This window comes from Crassostrea angulata, chromosome 9 (genome assembly GCF_025612915.1).
Source record: "Crassostrea angulata isolate pt1a10 chromosome 9, ASM2561291v2, whole genome shotgun sequence".
Lineage (NCBI taxonomy): Eukaryota > Metazoa > Mollusca > Bivalvia > Ostreida > Ostreidae > Magallana > Magallana angulata.
The window spans coordinates 26048339-26071514 of record NC_069119.1 but is presented as its reverse complement, the minus strand read 5'-3'; the positions used below and the strand labels follow the sequence as shown (position 1 = coordinate 26071514).

The 23176-nt window shown below is 33.2% G+C and overlaps 1 long non-coding RNA gene across 1 annotated transcript; it reads left to right on the top strand.

Annotated features, from left to right (window-relative positions):
- The first annotated feature begins 1673 nt into the window (after positions 1-1673).
- On the top strand, positions 1674-3502 carry LOC128162404 (uncharacterized). The gene is made up of 3 exons (XR_008240653.1): positions 1674-2757; positions 3078-3151; positions 3438-3502. It is a non-coding gene; the product is annotated as an uncharacterized LOC128162404 (long non-coding RNA).
- Positions 3503-23176: the final 19674 nt, after the last annotated feature.

Genomic DNA, 23176 nt, shown 5'->3' with positions numbered 1-23176 from the left:
AAAAGAAAAACTTATCTCGTCACCGATCCTAGGTTATCCAGATTTTAAGAAAAAATTTATATTAGAGACAGATGCTAGTTTTGACGGATTAGGCGCCGTCTTGTCACAAGAACAGCAACACGGTCACGTTGTCATTGCGTATGCATCAAGGACTTTGCGACCCACAGAACGAAACATGGAAAACTATAGTTCGATGAAATTGGAACTACTAGCTTTAAAGTGGGCCGTGACAGAGAAATTTAGAGACTATTTACTTGGTGCAAAATTTGTCGTTTACACGGATAATAATCCGCTCAGTTATCTTCAAACTGCGAAATTAGGAGCCACAGAAACACGATGGGCTAGCCAACTTGCTCAGTTCGATTTTGAGGTCAAGTTCCGTTCTGGAAAAGTTAACCGCAATGCTGATGCATTAAGCCGTAAACCAGTACCCAAAATAAGAACTGTTACATGCAATTCTGAGTCTGTACTTCAGACGATAACGAAAGGCTCTACTTTAATGGATATTCGCAGGAAAGATACTGAAATATCTCATGCACATGTTCGATTCATGCAAACAGAGACTGTAGACGCAACCAATACGTTACCTGAATACGAACACACAGAAATAGCATCGCTACAAACATCTGACCCTTTACTTAGTCGTGTTCGCTACTGGATAAAAAATGATGTAAAACCTACCATAGAAGACCTGAAGAGAGAAAACAAAAATGTTAGGAAGTTATTGAAACATATGGACAAACTACAGATTGAGGAGGATGTGATCTACAGATATACAGATGGAGAAACTGGGCCATGTAGACAAGTACTTCATCCAACATCATTGAAGCAACATGTTTTAGAATCCCTACACAGTCACGCTGGACATCAAGGTGTAGAGAGAACTTTGTCTCTTGTTCAGAAAAGATGCTACTGGGTGACCATGAAAAATGATGTTGAAGAGTTTTGTAAAAAATGTGAAAGATGTCTGATCTCTAAAGCACCACTTCCTTCTGTGAAACCTCCAATTGGAAATCTGCTTGCGTTCAAACCATTAGATATATTAGCCATTGACTTTACCCTACTTGAGCCAGCATCAGATGGTAGAGAGAACGTTCTCGTCATGACTGATATTTTTTCGAAGTTTACACAGGCTGTTCCAACAAGAGATCAAAAGGCAACAACAGTAGCGAAAGTTTTAACCAAAGAATGGTTTTTCCGTTATGGAATTCCCAGAAGAATCCATAGTGATCAGGGCAGAAATTTCGAAAGTGCCATAATTCAAGAACTCTGTAAAATTTATAACATTTCGAAAAGTCGAACAACACCGTACCACCCAGAGGGAAATGGTCAAGTTGAGCGGTACAACAGAACAATGCACAATTTACTCCGAACTTTAACAGCGGAACAGAAACGAAAATGGCCTGAATATTTACCTGAACTTGTTTATGTTTATAATTCTACAATCCATTCATCAACGGGTTACACCCCATATTTCTTAATGTTTTGTAGAGAGCCAACACTCCCAATTGATCATTTCCTTGGCCTTGGTGACGACAACTCTTCTGCAACGGTGGACGAATATATCGTAAAACATAAACAACGTATGAGTCACGTTATGGAACAAGCAAAGAAGAATTTAGAAGACAATGCAAAACGGAGAAATAAACATTACAATCGTTCCACAAAGCAGAGTGAAATTGCCATTGGATCACGTATTCTACTCAGAAAAAGAGTAATCGGTAGAAGCAAAATTCAAGATACGTGGGATTCAACGCCGTATCGAGTTGTTGGTGCTCCAGGTGATAACGTGTACACTATTCAAATTGTGGATGGTTCTGGACCAACAAGAAACGTCACACGAAGAGAAATCCTAGACACGGGTGAAATTGTGTATTCAGAAGATGACAGTGATTCAACTATTTCTGATTCCGATTCTGAAAGTGAAAACCGTGTGTTTATTCTTAAAAATGTGCAAAATTGTGATCCAGCAAGTGATAATGATGTTGAAGAGACCGAATTGTCTTTACCGGATACATCGGTAGCACCCTCAGTACAACCTAGACGTACAACGCGCAGCACTGCTGGAAAACATTCCAATCTTCACCACTTACCAACTTCCGCCATCAGATCTCAAACAGTAACAGAAGATGTACACGATTTTCAACAGTTAAGTCAGGCTGTTGCGAATCTCGGTGCTTCTTTGGCTTCTACACTCACCCAAGCGTGGGCTCAGTATAAATACTAGATTGATTTTATTTATGTAGAGTATGAATGGTAGAGTGACTGTTTATTATTTATTGATATATTTAATTCAGTAATTTATTCATTGCAGTGTAAAGCAATGTTAAACAGGGGGAATATGTAACAGATGTGTTTAAAAAATATTTATTTTTTTGTATCATTTTCAATGTAGAAAGTATTAGATTAAGATAAAAAGTTACAGCCGTGACGGGGTGTCGAACCGCGTACCTATCGTGTGTTAATCGGGTGACTTACCCACTAGTCTATGTGTCGCACTGCTTATATAAGTTTTTTAAAGATAGTCCTTTAGTCAATGGATGTTTTCATATAAATATTATTTCGATATTTTTCACGCTAAACAAATTAAGATAGTTGTTTTATTGGATAAACCTCAGATTACTTATATTTTTCTTTAATATATATAAATCATTTTTAGATTTTTTGGTAATATAAGATTTTCTTTGTTCTAAAACTTCCGGTCGCTAACTTACAGCCATTTGAAAATTGCTCTCGACCGGGACACATCATTTGAATGTAAGTAAGAATACAATTGAAATTTTATGTCTGTATGTATGTATAACATGATAAGTTGTTAGAATAGCTTATACCTTTATATATGAATTATTTAGGAATGAATTTAGAAGATAAAGTTATTTTTAAATTGTATCACAGAACGTAAACCGGTTTGATCAATTTGTCAGATTTATAGAATAACATAAAAAGGATTATTTAGGATTATTTATTTATTATTAATATGATACTTAAGAGTATATATGCACGTGGATATTGCATTTTATTTTTGAATTTTAGAAATATATATGGTATTAGTACAAAACGATATTATTTATTAACAGGTGTGTGTAGCCGACATACATAGTATAACTACCTATAAGGAGTTACTATACGCTCTGTCCCACCCTTACTTAGGGTATGTATATATTATCATTTGTACTAGCATATTATAATTGATAACTACTGTAGACTATGTCCATATTTATTTGATAATTTCAGTAGTATGGTACATAATACTTACATGAATAAGTAGAGAGAAAGAATTATATTTAAATGTTTGCATCTATTTAATTCTTGTTTAATACGAATATATTTTAACAGATAATTTTATACTTACCTAAATTTACGTGCTTATAAATGAAATGTTATATTACGACATGTATAATTACAGTTGAGTAATTATTTATATCATGTATTTGTAGGAACGACACATATATATATAACCTACTGGAATAAAGCGTAATCTCAAAAGTCTGGTTGTTTACACATGCATAATCAAATAAATTTTGTCGGATGTTACTCACGAGTAAGTGTTTGTTTTCTGTTCGGTGGGATGAACGGTCTATAGTTTAATCACACATTACCTAGACTGTTGGCTGCGATGCTTGTTTTTAACTTTAATTAGACTGTCTATCCCATACTTAGTCTAATGATGTCACCGTCTGATTGATACAGACTCTATGATTTTTTCTGTGTCATATAAAGGACTGCATGTAGTATAGTCAAGTATCTGCCCCAAATGTTAACCAATCTAATAGTATCGTATCGAAATTAAATCTTCATAAAACATTATACAGAGGATGTCAACTACATTTATCTTAATATTCATCATCATTGTCCAGTAGCTGTTCATCTATGACGTCACAAAAATGCGCATATTCCCGCCATTTGGCAAACAATTGAAAATATTTTCATTTTTCCTTCATATTTTGCCTTTAAAATCTTTGCATATGTTTTTGTTCTTATAATTATTCAAATCAAAGTAAAAAATTGTACAAAAGAGGAAACATGCGCTCGATGCTCCCCAGTCGAAAACGAAAAGCCGTCGAAAAACACCAATAGTTTGCTTCAAAACATTGATTTTTCAAAATAAGGCAATTTTTATGACGACATTTATACATTAAAACGTCACTTAATTTTTACATACTTATATTTAATTTGATTTTAACTACCCTTTGATGCGAATATCATTGTTTTGGTCATATAAAATAGAATAGAGAGGTTAAGATTTTAAAGGGGCATGGTCACGATTTTGGTCGAATTCTATTTTTCTATTTTAATTATTTACAATACTTTAGAAATGCATTTCTAATGATTCAATGAAATTTTAGAATCTTTCATGAAGTTATAAGCAAGATACAGAGCTCACAATTCTTTGTTATGTAAACTAGGCTCGTGCCCTGTTTTTGTTTACATAGGTTCAATATACCAATAAACAATCTTTTTTTAGCTGATTTGTTTATCTTCTTAATCATTTAAAGTATAAAAACAGTTCCTAATGTTTAATACATTCATTTGAGGTTTAAAATTGAGCTTTTCACGTCAATATTCAAATCGTAAACAAAAGCTTTGTTTACATAGTAAAGAATTGTAAGCTCTGTAATTTGCTTATAACTCAAAGAATGACACTCAAATTTAGGTTGCATATAAAAAATGCCTTACTAAAGCATTGAAAACATTAAAATCGGAAAAATAATTTTTGACCAAAATCATGACCATGCCCCTTTAAACGTGTACGGGTACGCGTACGTGTGTTAAAACTACACGTACACGTTTTTGTAATGTATCAGTTCAGATATCTGAACTTGTAGGATACAAACGTGTACGTAAATCGACGCCGTTTTGTGACATGAATTTATTTAGTTAATTCCAAATAAATGGTAAATTTCTGACCAATTTTCATGCAAACGAAGTTTAGAAACCTCTATAATGTATTACAAGAATACATTCACTCATCAATAAGATTTTATTTGTAGTAAAAAGCTTCAAGTTTGTACTTACGTGTAGACGATACTCTACAAGTTTAGAGAAAGTGTAGAAACCATGTCATCACAAAAACTGATGACGTAATATGCAAAGAATTTAGGTGATTCCACTAGTTCACGTACACGTACCCGTACACGTTTGAAATCTCAACCTCTCTATTGCGAAGCATGCGGGTTAAATAAACCCAATCGTTAGGGGGACGAAGCCAAACGGCTCCCTTTTCTCAACATTCAAATGATGCAGTTTGGTTTGTGTTTTTTTTATAAAGAAATTATTTTGTTTACTTATTCTAACTTTGAAAGGAGACCAATTCTGCTGGTGTTAATAAGCGAAAGTCTATCACTTTCTAAGATAATTGGTTGAAAATTATTTGATACCGTAAGAGCGAAAAAATTCGACCATGCAGTTTAAAGATGGTATGGCACACCCGTCGATAATAATGGACTTAATGTTCATTATATTCATTATACTTTCTCCGGTTATAAATTTTAAAATTTAACTGCATTTGACCAAAAATTACGTTTTAATAATGTTTGGAAATGTAAAATATATATAGACCCCAGACAGATTCGAACTAATTAAATCGAGATTAGTAGCTTATTTGTTTATTTCGAGACATCTTTACGAAGTCCATCACCATACAAAGGTGTCCAATGCCACTTTATAATGCACACACACCTCAGACTGTAAAGAAATTATTTTAGAACAAGAAATACCGTCTTTAAATCAATAAAAGGAGAAGTCAAATTGTTTAGTAATTTCAGTTTTATTTTATTTGAAATTACGATATTTATAAAAAAAAAAAAGGTTTAAGCCAAATACATGTTTGGTTTACCTTCATTAGTAAAAGCAATATCAGGCTGCATATTTCAAAACATTTATACGCTGCAATATAAGCTTTTACAGTAATTTTAAATGCATCCTACACTTGCATATAAGATAGAAATAATAAACAGTTGTTGACTTGGGTCGAGGGCAATAGTTGATCTGTCAGACAGCCTCGCAAGGCCGAAGGCAACAACTGGTTTGTTATATCCCTTCTAATGCAATAACTCGTTTTTGCGGAATGTGACGTCACCGGTAAACAGTTTTTTTAACAGTCGATTTTAACAGTTCCAATCGAACAGTTAAGCTTCTTGCTTAATAATTTAATTAAGAATTAAGGTTAAGGATCAATATTGTATATGTCTTAGCATAACTCACCTATGTCATAATAATGCGATATGTATTGATGCAGTGTGTATTATTACAGATATTAATGAATTCCGTGTTATAAAAAATGTATATTTGAAGAACATTAATTAAATTCATTTCTTAGATTTACATGTAAGGATATAAAGGAACTGAAAAAAATCTGAAGAAAAAAGCCCTGTAATATAGTAAAAGGGTTTCTTAGAACCTTAAAAGTAGAACTCAAACACATTTTCACATCTCCTTCCAATGAAATTAAGAGGGGCCAAAATCTCTCACGTGCAAGCGTGTGATTTAAATATTCAAAAAACTTGGAAACTAGAAGCACACAGTCGCCTGCAAGGAGGTGAAAAATAAATGACCAATGGTTTCAGCGCATTCAAAAAATAGTCTTTAATTTTCACATACATGTGATCCGTGAATATATTCTGTACAAAATGTATTAAGAAGACCTGTTGCAACAGATGATGCATGTTCGTAGTCAATTAATTAAAAAAAACCCGTAGAATACTTCATACAATGTCAATAAATGAAGTTTGATTAAGAACTTCCATCCACCCCCCAGTTTTCACAATAGCGCTAAAAGGGATCCGGTGTTAGTCGAACTGAGTGGTAATTGTATTACTTAATTAAAAGTTTTCACGTGTACAATTGATGTCAACATGTGATTTTAGAGACCGACATATCAAAATTCGGTCGAAAAGATGTCTTACAAAACAACCATGACTCTTCTATAATCCAAAATTAATTGAAATAACTATAACATCGTATATACAATGATTTAGCATTTGTAAACAATTGTCCAGGGTAATTTTGTATGACATTTACATATAGAGGACAATGCAATCTAAAGATAAATACCTCCATAGGAAGATATCGGAAACTTTAAGATATTAACATATCAGACTTTATACGAAATCAATAACAACATTTCTATAATAAAAAATTAATGAAATGATTATTACATCATATACAATGATTTAGTTTCTGAAAACAATTTGCTACGCTAATAATGTATGACATTTTAAAGGACTATGCAATCTACTAATAAGTTTTCCAAAACATCCTTTCATAAGTTTGTTTTATCGAAAACGCATACATGTGCAAGAGCAATATATATATAACACAGTTTTACAAATATAAATCAACATACTGGACACAATACCAAAAAACTATATCAAAAAATTTGAATCAATGAAAACAGCTGGTGAGGTTGAATGTACTCTAAATCATACTAAAAACCGACCTTATGTGGACACTGCTTAAAGTTGGGTATATAAGTTGAGCATGCGCAGTAATTTAGATGATTATATAAAAAATAAAATGCCCTACCTGTTTGACTAATGGACAAAAACAAGTCTACACATTGCTGACACAAAGATGACTGAAAGGTCAAATGAAAGGTCACTGAAAGGTCACACGAAAGGTCACACTAAAAGTCACTGAAAAAATTGAAAGAAAGGTGACAAAATGTGACCTTTCCATGCGGTTTAGCTAAGAATGATAGATAGTATTGACTATTTGCAGCCCTTATTAATCTCCTTGATTTAGAGAGCTCTGTTTAAATGGATTGTAAATATTCGACTTTTTTTTTTTAGGTAAATCCGATGGCTAATTGGTTGACCACCTACTTATTTCAAGAGGTTGGGTTATTCTTAGGTTATTTTGAACTCCATTAATCGGAGAGTTCTGCCGTGAATCTGGTGCATATTTTGTTGACCAACCAGCCATCAGTTCATCTTGTTTTTAATGACAAAACTGTGCATGATTAATGGTATGATATTGAATATCTGGCATTCTCTAAGATTTGTTTTTATGAGACAATGTCAATGAATTCGGCAATGTTTATCAAATAAAACTTATAGATAAGCTTACAATGTAGACAGAAAATCTGAACAATGACACAAAACTTTATTCTAATGGTTTGTTGCTTTTTCTTTGGAAATTATCTATTCGTCTTCCTTTATCCAGCACTGGAATACAGAAATAAACACATAAACACATATTAAACACTAAAATGAAATATATACACATAGTATACACACATATATCATCGGGGCATGGTCAATGTTATTAAAACCATTCTGTCCTCAAATGTTTATTCATACAACTACGCTTACACAGACTGAATATCTTGATAAAAAATAAAACAACCTTCGTTGCGTTTTTGCATTAGTAATGAAAATACAATTTTTTAAAACTAAAACCAAAATATTGTGACCAAAATTGCCAAATAAAATGAGTAAAGTGAAGATAAAGTGATTTAGGAATGGGAGTGATGATATAATAAATTTAATGAAACTAAAAGATTAAACGAGTAAAATTTAAAAAAAAAAATGAAATAAAAAGTGAGAATTTCATAATATATTTTTCCCACGTTTACATTGATTGCCTGATGAAACAATTCGAACACTTACTACTATCGAGGCTGCTTTGTTGCACACAAGATGCATCCGGGTCCTCGGTGTTCCTGACGCAGATCCAGAGAATTAAAATCAGGACTCCTATACCAAGAACAACACCAACTGACATACAGCTAAAAATCAGCGTTGGACTGATTGCCATTTTCTTATGAGAAAAACAACGGTCTTGTAGAGAATTTGTCTTCAACAACGACTCTCTTCAGAATCAGATTTACCATCTACGAAGGTCTTTGGAATAATTTAAAATTAACTTGTCTCGAATGCTTTAAGTGATATAAAGGGTATCTTTCAGAAACAACCCAGAAGGCGGTTGGAAAAAAATCTATTGTTAATTTCATTGGCCTAGTGCTGGAAACAATTCCCAGCAATCAATTTTGATCCCGCCCTTGTTAATTGTATTGTCACGTCTAGTCTGAGTTATTTGTTTTCTGTTCTCCGCTAATTGAATAATAATATACATTTACGAGGGTTGTTCGGAAATTATTGAGACATCTTCTCTTATTCTTTTAGTAAAAAAGATAAACTCTTGAAATTTCACCAAAAAGTAAATCAGGATAGAGATTATCAATGTGAAAAGTTTCTTGTCCATGGCATGAATACATGTAGATCATTCCTGGTAAGCTGGCCAACGTGCCTTCGTCCAGTGACCCGGCGCAACCGCAAACTTTTTGCAACGTCATTTTAACGCTTCTTATTGCTCATGTGTTTTAAACACCTTACAAACGAACGGAAATAAGAACTATTCTTTATTTCTCATCTTTTGTTTTCATTTCAAGATGTCATCATTCACATTTTCTCTCATTCTTGGTTTTTTGAAGGAAAAATCGAGTTATTTTTACCCGAAAGTCTAATTACTGTGAATGTCTCCTGCAGTCATTTTTTATATATTTTAGAACTGTTGACAACAGTTAGCGTGTCGAAAGTACTTGATAATTAATCCCTTTGGCCTAATTCTAGTTAAACAATCAGTGAAAAAAATATGATGAACTGAAGCTCTATACCTTGTCTTGTCATCGCATAGTTTTTAAAGCAATTGCGTGGCCTTAAACGGTCTTCTTCTGAGATTTCCACCAGTTTGACGGTTTTCAATGCGCCGCCTTGACGTCAAAATTCAATGTTAAGTCGTTGTCAGATTTCTATTGTTTGTTCGATGCCAATTTTCACCAAAATTCGTCAATTAGAAAAGAAAATATTCGAGTTGTTTCAATAATTTCCGAACAACCCTCGTATACGTAAAATGAAGTTACAAATGTAACGTAAGCAGTGAGATTTATGGAGATGAAACTTATTTTGGTTTATGAATAGACAATTTTTGTTTTCTTTTGAAATAACTTATGCCCATATATTCTTATAAAGCAACACGTGTATCGTAAAATACCAAATCTGCAAAATGTAATGTAGGAATATAGTTTTTCATGCAAGAAACTTTCTTCTTTCTCCTCTACTTTTTCTGTTAATGCTTCTGTGTCCAGTTTTGAGCATTCTCGCTCATGAACTCATTCCTCACGATATCAAATTTGCTATAAAGTAAGACCTGGAATTTAAATGTAGAGAAAAAACATATCATTGGGGCTAAATGGTCAATAAATATATTAAGCAATCTGATCTACATTTGATATTTATAAATATACAATTTTTATTTATAAACTATTATTTAATTCAAAAAAATGAAAAAAGGCATATTTTTTAGTTTTAAATTTTGAAAGTTTTCTTTACAGCATTATAATTGTAAATGATAGCATTTATGTAATTTGTGATATATTCTTTCTCAAGGATAATTAAGGTATGTTTAATTTTGAATATTTCATCCATATATTATTATTAAACTTGTGGTTTTACACCTGTTTTTGAGTTGAAAGAATGGAAAGAACTGCATGATTGAAGTTTCCGTCTTATAAATCGCATTTATGAATGATTTCAAATGCATACAAGCGTGAATAGGTTTTTGCATTACTTTTTAAAGCGCTAAGCATAGCTGCAGCGCTTTTTTGTCGCCAGATTTCTAATCCTACTTTCACTTTCGTTTCCGCATTTCCGAAATACCGCCACCTACTGGCATATGCTAGAGAAATCGTACCCTGGAGAAGTCGTACCAGGGAGAACTCATAACTATGCAGTAGGGAAAACTTAATATTTTCAAGTTATCCTGCATGCATATACATTTGTTCAATCACTATTATTATTAAATTTGCAATAAATTTCATTTAATGAATATTATTATTATATATCGGATATGGGTGCTTCAAAAGATATCACATTCATGATGATGATTTCTTTCCAATTAGAATTTTGAAAAAAATGGGTTTTATATGCATTGAGTTGTGTATTAGGTGTTAAGTAATAATTGGAATAACTTTGTGATATGAATAGGTTTTGAGTGTTTTTAAACGGTAAAGTCTCAAAGTTGAAACCGCCGGACCAAACGTTTCTTTATATAAACTATATTTATACCCGCACTTTCTAAAGAAAGTTCGGGTATATTGTTGTTACCCTGTTCCGTCCGTCCGTCCGTCCGTCCGTCTGTCCGTCCGTCCGTCCGTCCGTCCGTCTGTCACGTTTTACTTTCTCAAACTGCTCTTACATCTTATAAACCAGCAAACTGAACTCTTGGAGTTTGATTTGGGGTATCATGTTGTTTTGTAAAAAAGTTTCAAAAATTCTCTGTTAGTCCTGGGGGTCAAATAATTGGTAAAAAATGACGTTTTTTCACAAAAAACCTTCTTCCTCGAACTCCTCCTACATTTTCAAAAGTAGACAAATCATCTTTTGGAATATGTTTTAGGGTATCCTATAGATGCGCAATAAGGTTTCGGAATTTTCAATTTTGTCCTGGGGGTCATTTAATGGCTAAAAAATGACGTTTTTTTACAAAAAAAACTGGTTTAAAAAACGTCATTTTTTTTAAGCAGTAGCCAAATGATCTTCTAGAATATGATTGGGGGTGTCATATTGAGGCATGATCAGGTTCCAGAATTTTTTTTTTAATTAAGGGGATCAGTGGGCAACAAAAAATGACGTTTTTTGGCAAAAAAAATATGGTTCCCAGAACTCCTCTTACAACTTTTGGAGTAGCTACATCATCTCTTGGGATATAATTGGGGCTGTCCTATAGATGTGCAATAAGGTTTTAAAAATTTAAATTTCATCCTGGGAGTCAAATAGTAGCAGAAAATTGACGTTTATCACTAAAAAATCAAACATTGATCCAAGAGCTCCTCTTATGATTTAATGGATAGACAATCATATCTTGGGATATGATAGGGACTGTTCTATAGATGTGCAGTAAGGTTTTCAAAATTTAAATTTCATCCAGGGAGTCAAAATGTAGCAGAAAATTGACGTTTATCACTTTAAAAAAAACATAGATCCTAGAACTCCTTTTATGATTTAATGGATAGACACATCATATCTTGGGATATGAAAGGAACTGTTCCATAGATGTGCATTAATACGGTTTTGAAAAATTAAATTTAACCCTGAGGCCCATTACCTACCGGTACATACCTTTTGATGCCCTTTAAGGATCAAGAATATATATGGTTAAGGGGTGGGGATCTCAACCGTTTTCGAGATATTCGTGCACTTCCTGTTCAAGGGGGGTCATGACAACCCCCGGGGCCCATGACCTACATACCGTTTGATGCCCCTTGACACAAGGTACAAGAATATATATGGTTTAAGGGTGGGGATCTCAACTGTTTTGAAGATATTAAGGGACTTGCTGTTTGAGGGCGTCAGGACCACCCACAGGGCCTATGACCTACATAACATTTGATGCCCCTTGACATCAGAAACATGAATATATATGGTTTAGGGGTCATGATTATAACAGTTTCTGAGATATATGGTAATTTCAAATTCCTGGGGGGTGGGGATGACCCCAGGGGTCAGATCTAATAAACCCTATATATTGCCAGTAACAGCCAATATATGATTATGAAAACCCTATATTATTATCTTTGTCCGTTTTCAAGTTACCATTTACAATAGAGTCTATGATTCTTTCTACAAGGTTCAATGTTAGACCCCACACCCTTTTGACACCCCCCCTCCCCCCCCCCCTACCCCGAAAAGTGGTTGTCTAACCCAAAATGAGAAAAATCAAACCAGGGTGCACAACTAGATTTGCAGGCCTATCATATCCTAGAGTTTTGTACAATTATGTTCAGCCATCTCTGAGAAACAAGTTCAGAGCGGGAAAGAAGAAAAAGAAAATGAAGAATATATACATGTATTAAGAACCGTACAAAAACAATAAGTCTCCAAACTTCATTCAGGAGACTTAATAATTAATAAAGATTAAATAGAGATAGGATCATCAAACATCAATAATTTAAAGATAATTGACAATTTCTGATTCTAAGGGGGTCAGGATGACCCCTTAGGTTCATGACTTACATGCCATAATGATCTGATGCGCCTGCATGACCTAAGGAGGAATAATATCTTTGGATTAAGGTGGGGATCTCAATGGTTTTTATGATATTTGATAATTTCAGGAAGAGCACTTGGGATCATGACCTACATACCATCTTAAATGCCTTGAACAAAGAAACAATAATATTATATGTACATGATATATGATTCAATTTAAGAACCCAGATATAGATCAATCATCTGTTTTGTAATACTTCCTATGTATATATACATGTACATGTATTAGTTTGTGTTTTGTTCTATACTATTCATGTTCATGGCTGTAGTATGGCTTAGTCTTATTTTAAATTACATTAAAAAATTGTCAAATATATGACTTGGAACCCCCACTCCCAAACAAACTCAAATATAAACTGTTCTCTCTCCCCCCCCCCCCCCCCTTCCTTGTCGAATAATCTATTAAAATCAAAATATAATTTGGGTGTCTAAAAACTTTTATAAACTGGTAAAAAATGTTATTCTTAAAAAAAATTACATTACACCTTGCATAATTGACAAATGATCTATTGAGATACGATCAGAGGTCATATTTCTACCTTGGGATCAATAAGTAGTATTCATTGACAAGTTAAAATTAATTAATAACAATAAATGATTCAAATTATAAATGTTTATACTCCACATTCATCCCCCCCCAAATCTAACCTGCTTAATATAAAGATTCAGTCTTCTTAATACATTCTTACATGTGTACAGTAGCAAATTTTAAATCATTTCTTGATTGCTTTTTCTCTCGTGATTCACATTAACATTTTGGAAATTGCTTAATTCAATTTTTAAGATTTATAAACAAAATGTTATATGCATCACTGCCATGTGTATTCACCTATTTGGGGCAATTGTAAAGTCTCCTAAACAAAGCAGTGACATCATTAGGCTAGGAATTACCCACATGGATCAAACATGCACTACTGTATAACATATGAATAAGATAAAATACATTATTATTTCTAGTTCTGAAATGTCAGGGTGTCTCCAAGGGGGCATAATCTTACAATACAATTTTACGCGCAATGACACAAAGAGCAAAAATAAATTAAACGGTTTAGGGATGAGGATCTCAGATCTCAGAAGTTAACAAAATATACAGTACGTGTATCATATCATTTCCTATTTCATAAAGGCGGAGGGGGGGGGGGGTTGGGGGGGGGGGGGTTAAAGACAACACCTGGGGGTCATTAATGTACTTTACACCAGTTGATGCATCATAATGACTTTAGAAGATATTTTGTATTTTCCTGTTTCGTGGGGTCAGAACAGTCCCATAAGGTCATGACCTACATTGTATTTGATGCATTATAATACATTAAAGAAAGAAATACTCCTTCCTTCCTATTATTACTCATATAAAAAATATAAGTGTCTACACTTACTTACATATGAAATACACAAATTTAATAAGAAATTGTTTATACAGGGTCAATATGGGGTCAACTCAACAGTGCATGCAGTCTGACAAATGAAAAAAATAACTTTTGCAACTAAAAACTAGAAACTAAAAACTAAACTAGAAACTTTACAAATGCGATAGGATAGGTAACGATGATAAGCTTATTTAAATATTAAAAGATGATGATACAGTATGCTGTCAAAGGGAGATTACATTTAGAAAGTGAAAGTAGAACTTATATACATGTGTATGTATGCTGGCAGGAATCCCATGCTGGCATCTTATTATATTGTGCTGCTGCTACTACATGTATTTATGCTTACCTAAATTGGTCAACATCATAATGATAATCCAATTAAAACACAATAATGAATTCCTTTAGCTGATCTTAACTACCGTAATCCTTTTCTGCATACGGAAAACACAGACATGTATGTATGGGTGTTGCTAAAACGCGGAACGGAAAACGGAACGGAATGGAAAATATCATCACGTTTATCCCTTAAAAAGGGTATAGACTGGCCAGAAACGATTTACTTTGTATCTTTTATTTATATCTAATGAATGATTATCAACATGTTGCTATCTTATTAATATTCATATGAATGTCTATCAATTATAGCATTGTATTCATTCGGCTTTAGTTGAGTACGAAACGGAAAAGTCAAATGTATACGAATTGTGAAACATTAACATGATTAAACGAGCAAATTAGCTATAACTTTTTACTTATTTCTCTTATATGGTATTGCTGGCATATTAGCGTAACGTACGCAGTTAGTGAAAGCGTTTTATGCGTGTTTTGAGTATTTTTATATTATTTTCAAATATGATGTACATGTATATACTTACATCAAAATTGAATTTTGGTGTTCTAGACGATCTTTTATCATACAGACGATACTGTATCATTGAGATGGAAGAAAAAAACTGTAGGACTGACGACATTAAAAAATTAAAATACAGTAAACATTAAAATACCCGGTAATTTGTGAAACTAGTAATTTGTGAAACTAGTATTTTTAGCAATGCAATTTTGTTCACGTTTGCATTACAAAGCATGCAGTTGTTTATTCCAGCAGCTATATACATATGATCCGAATAGAGAGCTCTAGACGTTGCCTGGTTTGATTTTCCGATTATATATTGGGACTATAGTCTGTCGATCCCAAAATATTCATGCAGCACATTTGGACGATTTATAATGGAAAATGTTGACATCTTTTCTCCATTTGGAAGTCACTCAGAGAACCTTGCACAATTTTTCAACACCATCATCCGGGTCTGTTAAAATGCAAAACCCCGTAGACTTCTTTATTTTTAGCCGTGTATTTATACCAGCTGATAAGCTAGAGAGGACGTTTTAAAGAAAGAATAATGAGAATGTTTAATGCTTCTAAAAGAGAATCGCTTGAACCCTGAGGTATATATAAATACATGTATACAGCAAAAAGTGAATCGAGGATATTTTGGGACAGAATAAAGTGGTCAATGCATGTACTGTTAATTTTGAGGAAATAAATATTCTTGAATAAATAATCTAATATTGCTAATCTTTCAAAAAAAATTAAAAAGGTACATAAAGTATATCGTTTTAGCATACTTAACAAATCTATGAGGTAAATAACATTATACATGTGTATAAGATTTTCCGTTTTCCTTCCGTTCCGTTTTCCGTTCCGCGTTTTAGCAACACCCATGTATGTATACACGTGAACCCATCTAATCGAAGAGCTGGGTAAAACTAGTACCCGCTAATGAGACATGCAGACCTGTGTTGTGTACGTAACTTCAGACAAAGATCATTCATTTGTAACATGCATGTATTTTTATGACCTATTCTTCAAATCCACTTGCACTATTTTATTAGATAAATAACAGCTTTAAGGTGGTGCAGGACACCTGCATATTGTGATGTACATGTATACTTCCTATTGAGATAAACAATTAATAAAGTATGTTGACTATTGATTAAATATTTACCCCCCAAATAATGTTACCTAACATTGAAGCGCAATGGGTTAGAGCGTTTACATGTCTGTAAGAGCATTGGGGTCCAAGGTGTAATTTTTGGTAATTTACGAATTTTCATGGGGAGGGGGGTCTGGACCCCTCACTCCCACCCCTTCTCTAAATCTGTGCACACGATGATGTTCATGTAGGCACACAGAAGCAAATCTAAAACCGGCAACCGCCACGGGGAGGGGGCATAATTTAATTTTTAATTTTGTTTGTAATAATTATATAGACCATTATACTTCCTATGACATAAAATGTTAAGATTATTGATTAACTGAAAATTCACTGCAAACAGTTCTACCCCAAATTGCACATAAAGTGCTGCTCATGTCACGATGTGTATTATCATATGGGCAGGGATCTCATCCTTCAGTTATGAAAATTATAATTTTTAAATGTATTACCGGAGTTTGCATGTGGCCTTCATTTTTGAATTAAACTGGTATAAAACAGTGTTATTTAGGGGCAAACACATGGTGCGGGTATTACTGTCTAATGACAGCATCTAGTTTATTATTGCTACATGTACTTCTATCCGGACGGAACAATTTAAGTTTCAGAAGACACTAAATTGCTTTCAATATCTCATTAAAAGTGTTTATAATTGTAAAAACATCTAGCCTTATCCCTTTCAAACAATGCAATCACCTGAGTGTTATTTGCTACCTTCCTTTTTAAAGCGCTAAGCATAGCTGCAGCGCTTTTTTGTCGCCAGATTTCTAATCCTACTTTCACTTTCGTTTCCGCATTTCCGAAATACCGCCACCTACTGGCATATGCTAGAGAAATCGTACCCTGGAGAAGTCGTACCAGGGAGAACTCATAACTATGCAGTAGGGAAAACTTAATATTTTCAAGTTATCCTGCATGCATATACATTTGTTCAATCACTATTATTATTAAATTTGCAATAAATTTCATTTAATGAATATTATTATTATATATCGGATATGGGTGCTTCAAAAGATATCACATTCATGATGATGATTTCTTTCCAATTAGAATTTTGAAAAAAATGGGTTTTATATGCATTGAGTTGTGTATTAGGTGTTAAGTAATAATTGGAATAACTTTGTGATATGAATAGGTTTTGAGTGTTTTTAAACGGTAAAGTCTCAAAGTTGAAACCGCCGGACCAAACGTTTCTTTATATAAACTATATTTTATTATTGCTACATGTACTTCTATCCGGACGGAACAATTTAAGTTTCAGAAGACACTAAATTGCTTTCAATATCTCATTAAAAGTGTTTATAATTGTAAAAACATCTAGCCTTATCCCTTTCAAACAATGCAATCACCTGAGTGTTATTTGCTACCGGTGATTTGATTAAAATTCATTATCAACATGGAGCAATAGACCCTCGTTAACGCATAATATGTCGAGCTACATGTAACATGTTATAGTTATGAACACCATGTTTTATATAAAAATGCAGAAATCTTATACAAAATATTTCACACGATAATTTGTGCTTTTTTTTTTATCAATTTTATTTTAGGCTTCGTTTTCTGTATGCAATATTTCACAAATTGTTTTCTATCAGTTTGCATTGATATGCAATTTGATGATAATCCAACACAAATAATTTGAATAAAATTCATAAAAAGTGTAACTGTTGAGCTACTTGAAATACCACAGTAAATATATGTAATAATCGTTATAAAGTGATACCTCATTTAATTTGCGTATACGACGCTTCATCGTATGCAACTATGATTTTATTAATGAGTTAACAGTTTTCCATCCAATCGGCAGAGCTCGTATGTATTGCAGGTGTCACTACAGTATTTAAAAAGATCATGCGCGGATCCAGAAAAAAAAATCCAGGGCGGGGGGGGGGGGGGGTCAGATGGTTAATTGAGTTTGCCCAGGGGGAGGGGGGGGTTCCGAGGCATAGTTTTGGTAATTTTATAATGTAATTTAAAGAAATTTGAATTTTACAAGGGGGGGGCGGACCCCATAACCCCCCTCTAGATCCGCGCATGAAGTTTACTATTATAATATATCCCTACCATAAATGCGCATATCTAGGTAAAAGTTATAAATTCAAAACAAACTTCTTAGAAAATCCTCTTGATATCTTTGAAACAAAGTCTTTTTTATAATTTAGTAGCAAAAACACATGAGAATCCATCAAGGCGTGAAAGTTTGTTACATCGAAGTTACACGTGTGCTTGAAAAGCACAAGACCACTAGTCAAGAACTTTTTATCCATCTTCCTCTCAAAAACAACACGCATAAAAAATTCAAATGATCTTGCATCATTACAAAACTTGGATAGTCAGACACCTTACATACGTTTTTTCATTACATAAAAGGTCAGCCCTTGTTGCAGGCGGAAGCGACCCAAATTCGAGGGAAAATTCGGAAATTATTTTTCCTCAGCCCTGTTATGACATCTGAATCGGCGTTCATGACAACATCCTTTACAATAAACTTGTTAAAACACGCTACTTTTTACGCATGGTGAGATGTGAGCTAGAGACTTCATTAAATTCAATGATATACCCTAAAAATACCGCAGAAGAGACTGTCTAGTTAATACTTAAATCGAGTAGAAGCGACTCCATTTTGTATAATATAAAATATTCTAACATTTGGTAATCTAAATACATTAATGGTCTTTGCAATGCGATCAGTATTATCTTTAGTTACTTTTGTCAAAACTTTATTGCTCTTTATTTTTGCAATTGGTATCGTAATTTGCCACTGTATTTTTAAGTGTTTGTCATGTTTTTGGTTTGCAAGTTGTCAGATGTAAGAACGGAGATTATGAAAAAAAGCAAATAAACATAAATAAATATTATTCATCGTCTGATTTTTGTTACTTGCGACAATTTTATTTTATTTTATTTTCTTCACAAGAAGCATATGCTGTGTAGCTCTGCTGAACATTAGCAAAATCTGTTTAAAAGTAACTAGCAATATCATTATAGAATAACTACAAATTTGTAAATTGGAAACCTTGATTTACAGTCAATTTGATAAAATTTATGCTTCAAAAATAAAGAAACACTTACATTAATTGCATTACATTGAATGTTGTGGTTATGATTTTTTTTAGGTCATCAGCATTTTGTTTTCACTGTAACACGACAGCATGCATAAATCATTGAAAAAATTAATGCATTCTATAGCTAAAGTATTTCCAAATTCTATATTATTTCAGAATTCTGAGTACGTGAACTTTTACAATAACGAACAAATCCCGATTCAAATATGATTCTTTACATGTATTTACATAACATTCGGTAAATTTTAACACTTTCTTCCCGGCTTAGCGCTTTCCAGTACTTTCAGTACTTTGATTGTTACCTATATTCCTCGCATTATCACTGGTGTGAGATTGTTTTATACAGTGTGACACAGCAGTGTTAGATTTTTCTGTCTTTCACTGTGTATTACTACGCAACCGTAAAATAAAAAACAAACATCGTATTCTGTAAGTTAATGATAAATGATAAAATGAGCTGATCCATTAAGTCCTTATTTTGATTAATTGATTACAATTTATCATGATTTTAGTAAAAAAAAATGTCGTATGCTCTCTTCATGACTGCACCATTTGCAGTACGCGGAGGAATAAACCGGAAGAAAACTATTGATCGTCGTATCAGAAAGTTTTCAGACATTGTTTTTTTTAATGTAAAATAATGGGAGAAAAATAGTCATTATTTTATACTCGTGGGGGATAGTGAAATTCCACCTCTGGGCCAAGACTCACGGTCTTGGAATCGGCAGAGCCTTGTCCTAGACAGTAAATATTGTCCCGTCAGTGAAAGAACTACATGTATATACGATATTAGTCAAATTTGGCCCCCAGAATTCGCTATTTTTAAAATGATTCAGGTACATTAATTTGTTGTGTTATTTTATAAAAGAGTTGACATGAAATATGTTTTTCACTTATTTATTTGATTTATCTGCACTCACTGGCAGTATATGACGTCAGAAGTGACGCTATTTTTATAATTTAATCAAAATCAATCAAAAATTGACATTTTTTCTTGTTTGTTTTTTTGAATAGGAAATATAGAGCGACTCTTTGAACAAGAACGAACTTTTTGTCACTTATAAGTATTAAAGAGATGCATCTTTGGTGAAAATATTTGGTTTGTTCGAGCAGTCGCTTAATGTTTCCTTAAAGAAAAACTACCTCAAAACAAGCCTTTTTATGCTAAAAATGAGAAAATGGCGGGAAAAGGTAAACTAAATGATGTCAGATTTTGAAATTGTGGGCACTAAAATCAAAATGAAAATTATGGAAAAACTTCAAATGTATATTTGTACAAATAAAACAAAGAGTTACAGTAAAATGACAATGTACATTTTAGGGGGCCATTTTCGGTTTAAACCATATATAGTCCTTTCACTATCCCACTATCGTAATAATGAATGATTCTATCAGTATCAACCAAACAGAACGTGTTTAAATGTGTACGTGGTCTGGAAATTGTACAGGTGGTCCATTACCTCCTGCAAAGGACTGTATATAACGCAGAAAATATAGATCATAGACCTTATGTCTTTAGTTGATAATCACTGTCAATGTATTATAATATCGTATAAAAACAGTCCTATTACACCGAGACATATAAACAGAGATAAACATGATCAATGCATAGCCATTACGGATTTCTTTTACAGAGACACAATAATAACAATTATAACATTTTAATTTTTAATCATTAAACGCAGTACACCTTTACTAGCTATGAGTTTCTGATACACTTCGTTTCTCATACACTGACTAGCGATCGAAGATAAACAATTTTTAAAAAAAAAATACGTTAATTTTGTTCCACGTACTACATATGCGTCGATATTTTAAACATTTGTTGTAATATACTGTTTGCTGATCATGTATGGAACTATATTTTTGTCAAAGCAATTGTGTAAAGAGTACCTGACTACAGTGATATATCTTGAATAAAAATAAATAGATAGAAAGCACACGTAATGATGAGATGTAACGCGTTCTGATAAGAACTACTATACGTTGCAAATTGACCCCTGGTCATTATTCTACGGGGATCATCATTCGCTTTACATCGGATATATATCCGTCTGGTGATAACTTATATTTGACAATATGGCGGACGCTTTGCTTACTCATTTCGAAATTACATAATATTTTAAAAAATACGTTTCGTAAGTTCTTAAATATATAGATCAGTTGCTCTTTTAAAACACTTTAAATAAGAGTAGTTGCCCTTTAAATTGACGTCACATTGTTGTGGTTGGAGCTAAATAAAAGCTACAATATGCGCTACGGCGCTCAATGATATTAGCATATGTAATTAGACATTTGAATGATATCAAAAAGGTCCACCTCGGCAGTGAAAAGGGTGAAACGTTTCACATTAAACAGCATCAAAACATTATAAATGAACAAGGGTTCAGCGATGATTTTCAAAGACTTTTTTTAACCGTAAGAATAAGAGAGTTGAAGAGTTAGAAGAGATGTAAGTCTACTTTTACATGGAGTTTTTAAGATCACCGGTCGCTTTTTGTGAAAAAAATGTCTCGCTTGATAGTCCTCAAGAAACAAAAGACTCACTAGGTTCGTTACTGACTGACTTCGCTTCGCCGTCTATGAGACTGTTCAACCCGATATATCTTTGTTGTAAGCCAGTAACAAACCTAATAAGTAATAGTAGAAACGCGTGAGTGTTATTTTTTTCCCCCAGAAAAAAGAGAAGTATGATATAATTTGTACACATTCACAACTATGCTTCCCTCGCCGCTCAGAAAAAAAATAGAACTATGAGACTAATTATTCTCGAACAATTAGAGGTCTTTTCACCCTATTTGTTTAAGTGTAAAACATTTCTTCAGTGTAATTAATGAAATGCTTTCCTTGCATTACTTCATTAAAAAAATGTCAAAAGACTTAGCATGATTTATTACACTTTCTTTTAACCTTGACGTTTGACCTTTATATCATGTTTGATTGGTCAATATCAACTTTTCACTGGGTCTGATATCTCTACAATGTACGGTAAAAGGTTGTTAGTCTATTATAATTTCCTGACATTTTCAAAGCAGTCGTGGCTATGTGGATATATGGCGAGATTTGCTGTACTTGAATTACGTGGGCAATCATTCGACACTCAAACGGCACCATAAACATATTCGACGTAATTTTTTACGTTTGTAGGACACTCAAACATTTTCAAATACTGTAAACCTATTTTTTTCCTCGACGACTTTATTTCACAATTTAATTGAGAAAAAACTGGTTCGCGACGGCTAATTTTCGCGAGGACGCCTTATTCAACACCGTGTTGTTACTACATGTATGAGAGCTGGTTCGCGGCAAAAAATTTTCGCGACGACTTGGCTCTGGCAATATTTTCTCCCCCGCGAATAAACTTTGGTTAACAGTATCTTGAGAGTTCCCTCGAGTGTCTTAACGATTTACTACAAGTGGTCCTCGAATGAATTATTGCCGGTTAATGTCGTGTCCTAGAATGAATAATTGACCGTTGATGTCGTGTGCGATACCAGTGCTTTGTGACTTGAATACGAATTATTACAACAGTGCCAAATTTGGTTTCTTTATATTACAATATACACTGTACATGTGTATTGTAAAGCCGTTTTTTATGTAAGAGTTGAAACACTGTCAACCTATATTACACAGTCATACATGTAGTATATACTTTAATGAGGAATTGTGTTTTCTTTATTTGTAATTCAAAATAGAAA